The sequence below is a fragment of the Tupaia chinensis genome, unplaced genomic scaffold (assembly GCF_000334495.1).
Source record: "Tupaia chinensis unplaced genomic scaffold, TupChi_1.0 Scaffold000146_1, whole genome shotgun sequence".
NCBI classification, from domain to species: Eukaryota; Metazoa; Chordata; class Mammalia; order Scandentia; family Tupaiidae; genus Tupaia; species Tupaia belangeri.
In genome coordinates, this window is record NW_006159616.1 from 12,164,979 (window position 1) to 12,169,472 (window position 4,494).

Below are 4,494 nucleotides of genomic sequence, written 5' to 3' on the forward strand. Positions count from 1 at the left end.
TGGGGAATGGAGCGGGGGATCTTTGAAGGCCTGCGGAAAGGGTCTGGGGAGGTGCAGGCCTGGAGAGATGACAAGGGCATTGAGGGGTCAGGCCTCAGGAGCTGTGTGCTATGACAGGACACAGGGGCCGGCAGAGGAAGGGCCCTGTCCACTCACTCTCCTTCCAGTAGCATCCACTGCAGAGTGTGAGAGCCCCTGGGGAGAGCCGGCTGGCACAGAACAAGAGGAACAGCTACTACTCACGAAGCTCCACCGTGTGCCGGCCCCTGGATTTACAGTTTCTCACTGAACGCGCTGTCGAACCCGCACTCCGGAAGTGAGCTGTTTTAGTAAGGCTGATTCACTCGGGTCACACAGGCCCCAGGCTTCCCTGGCTCTGCGCCACAGCTCCTCAGCCTGACCCTATGAGGGAGACACCACTTTGGGGAGAGCAACCTAGCTCTGACTGTAGGGTTGTTTAGTTCTCTCCTCCTCCCCCTCGGACCCCCTTTTCCAAGCCAAACTCAGTTGCAGACGGGCTGGGAGTTTCCAGGCTGCTTCTGCACAGGCCTCCTTGGTCCCCGCAGCCTCCCTGTTGTCCCCCCAGCTGTGCCAGGGTGGGGACGGCCACCATCATAGTGAACAAGGCCGAAACCTCAGCTGTCCAGTACAGTCCACCAACCCAGCAGAAGTGGAGGGACATGGAAGCTTCTGGAAACCAGTCTCTGGGAAGCCAGCTTCAGGATCCTCAGCACACCAAATATCTGCCCTAGCCATTCTCACAACCCCAACACTCAGACCTGCCTCCTTGTCTCCCAACAAGCACAAAAAGCACAAAATGCCAGTCTCCCTCCTGAGCTCTTCCCCAAGAGGACTGGGGGGTGAGAGAGATCTCCCACGAGGCTGAGCCAAGGGGTCAAAGGTCAGAGACTCCCGTGAACTTCCACAGTGAGGTGCAGATGCCCCTGTCCTCATGGGGATGTATTAGGAGCAAGATCCCTAACTGTGGGATGATCAGGGGGATGCGACTGGGCCTTTCACCCTCTCAGAGGCCTCTCGACAGCTCACGTGGCCAGTGGGCACTGGCCCAGCCCTCAGGCCACCCTATATCTCAGTCCCATAAGCCACCGGCCCCAGGGATCTACCTAATTCCTCTTCCCTGGCCCTAATCCTGCAGTCTTACAGGATTCATTGCTGACAATAATTAGGTCTCACAAGGATAAAACTTAAATGAGTCCGAAGCCTTCGGGGACAGTATTAGCACACTAACTCTGTTTGTGGTTTAAATATTAATGTCAGCGTGTAATTACTACCCCTTCTGTGGAAAGCAGTGGTTTGGAAACAGTTTCGGCTCAGCAAATGGGAGCCATCGATCCTGGAGGGCGACGGGCACAGGCGAGAACCTGGCATTCTGGAGAGTTCTGGAGCATTTAGAACTCGGAGTGTCTGGAACACCATCCTGCCCACATGCTGACCTCCTTCAGGGGACGCTGGCTAATACCAAAGGCACACTTGTTCCAGAAATTAAGCCTGACCACTGGACGCCACCAGGAGAGAGGGGTGGAGTCAGGGGTCAGCAGGGTGGGCATTTTCACAGCTTCCGTTCCTGACTTGCCAGCACTCCCATCACGCCAAAACCTCCCCAGCTTCAGTCTGGAGCCAAGCCAGGACCCCTGGATCGGGGCAGCTACTGGGAGGCCCCGTGGTCATCTGAACTTCTGCCCACCTGGACATGTCTGTCTGTTTGACTCTGTGTCTCCCCCTCTTTGCTCAGGATGAGGCGCTGCTGAGAAGTCGCTCAGATGGCAGGTGGCCCCAGGCTCTCCTAAGAAAGGGGCCCTATGGTGTCCAGCAGGGTGCCATCTATAGAAGGAGCTTACTCATGCACATCAGAGAACAGCTCAGGAGCGGAAGTGAGGACCCGGAGCAATCTCCACTCCTCCTCTCACCTGCTGTGTGAGCTGGGGTAGTTACTTAACCTCTCCCTGTAAATGAGAGAAACGGGCAACTTCAAAGGGGCACTGGAAGGAAGAGATTAAGCCCCGGGCCCTGCACTCAGCAGGTACAGGTGCTCCGCAGACACTGGACAGAATCTGCCAGGCTGAAGTCAGAAGAATAAAGGCATCGTGTGAGCTTGAGGAACCCCCAGGTGGGGTGGGGTCCAATGCAGGGGTGTAGGAGGAGTGGTAGGATAGGAGGAGCAGGGCCTGTGCTGTGCCCCCTGCACCAGCCAAAGGCATTGGGCTTGCAGCCAGACACCTTGGCTGTCAGTGACAGAAACACACCTGTGCAAACAGGGGAATTTATTAGACAGTTTTAAAGGCACCTCAGGGACGCGTGGCAGGAGGGGTGGGGGCGCAGACTGAGTACAGCCGCCGTCTCTGCACTTCTGTCTTTCGTGCACCTCTCTGGGTATGGCTGGTCTCTCTTGGGTCCTCTCACTGTGCCTCCATGCTCTTTCTGTCTCTGTCTCCATGTCTCTCTCTATTCTCTAATAGCTCTGTTTGTCTCTCTGCTCTTCCTCCATCTGCTTTCCTGTCTCTCCTAGTGTCTCTGTCTCTCTCTGGCTCTGTCTCTCCATCTCTTTCGGGCTCCATTCCTCTCTTTGTCTCTCTTTGTGTCTGTCTCTTTCTCTCTCTCCTTATCTCTCTCTCCATCTCTCTCTTTCTCCATGTATCTGGCACTATCTCTTCATGTCTCGCACTCTCTGTCCATCGTTCTCTGTCCCCCATTCTCCTAGACTGTCCTACAACCTCTAGGACGTCCCTTTTCTGTGACTCTGCATGCCCACTTGACTCTGTCCTTCTGTCTACACACGGCTTTCCCATGCCCCATGCAGAGGGGCAGATGTGGCCACAGGAGCCTCAGCTTCGCTGCACCCCAGCTCACGTGTCTGCCTTCAGAGACTGAGCACAATCCCCCAGGGCTGACTCCAGGCTCCTTAAGGAGGCTGTGTCTGGCCTGTTCCAGCACCCACACTCCTGACTCGGCCCACTTTGGTGACTGGGCAGACACGACACAAAGTCTTAGCACTCAGGTGACAGCACAGTTCTTGGAGCAGAGGGTCCAGGCTGGACTGACTCCCCTTGTGAATCTACTCCAAGGCCTTGGGAGGCTGCGGTTGTGCACCAGTTCATCTTAGACTGGGGGACCAAATCTGCCCAGCTCCCCAAGTGGGTTCCCTCTGAGGCAGGATGCGGGGTGGGACAATGGAAGCTCCTGCACTGTCTACTCCCTACCACATCTGAGCAAGGCCAAACGGCCTCTCGGTCCCCCAGCTCAGCGTCTGCCCCTCTGACGCCATGAATATCCCACTGCAGTTTAACCTTCCTAGCTCAACTCCAACCTTGGGCTCTGTCTAGCAGTGACACTGACACTTAGGGGTACCTTAGAGCCATATCCGGCATAACCCCATGAGCTAAGACAGGGTGGGGCACTCAAGGCTAGAGAGAGCGTAACCCCACTTTCCCAGGGGAGCACAGGGGCTCACGGGGCTCCTGGAGACATTAGTCCATCGTGACCTGATGCACAGGGGCCCAGGCACCACCTGCCCAGGCAGGGTGGCAGAGGGGGAGTGTGGGAAGAGGACGGGCAGGGGACCTGGGCACGTCCCCAATATGCAGCTCCATGGCAGTTTGCTGAAGAGTGAAACTGAGTCTCAGACTTTCACAGAGCAAGGAGAGAGGGAGCCCAGGGAAGCAGGCCGCAGAGGCAGGAGAGCAAGAACTCTAGGCAGAGGAGATAGGAAGGAGGCCAGAGGCAGCCTGGGGAGGACCACGGAGGTGAGAGAGGGGAAGAGGGAGTGAGCAGAAAGCAGGGGAAGGAGAGACTGTAATTCATTTCACTTCATCTCTGTTCATTTTGGACAAATAGAGCAGAAACTGCAGACCAAGGGAGGAGGAAACAGGGCATGAAATTGCACTGTGCCTTGTAATAGCTCCGCTGGCCAGGCAGTGGGGGCTAATCACCCACCAGGTCATCCCCGACCTGCCCAGGGCTGTGAGATGGGCACTTTAACCCACTAATAACCCCTGTGGTGGGGTGGGCACTGCAATTCCTGGTTCCTGCCCCAGGAACTTCTCTGAAGTTGGCTCTCCTCCTGTGGCCTGAGTGGCCGCAGAGTTGGGAAGTAGCTGAGAGAGACGCCTCAGCTAAGAGTGTTCCAAGGAGCCAGGAAGGGACGTCATTAGACATTGGAGAAAATCCCTGGGAATTTAAGGACTTCAGTGAATTAACACAACCTGGATTTGGATGATCAAAAGCTTTTCTTGAGACGACTGTAAGGAAGCCACTGGAGGCTTCTGGCTGGATGTGGGCTGCCAGAAATCCACCTTTCCTCTGCAGGAGCCTAGCAGGATGGAGGTAGAAGAGGGGCCGGGGAAGATATGGCCCACATCCGGACAGAGCAGCCCTGAGTGGACCTGCTCCTCACCACCCTGCCGGGCCCGCTTCCTGGGATTGTGTCCATCAGCAAAGGGTCACTTTGACATGAGGAAGAAGGATGCCGTGAATAAG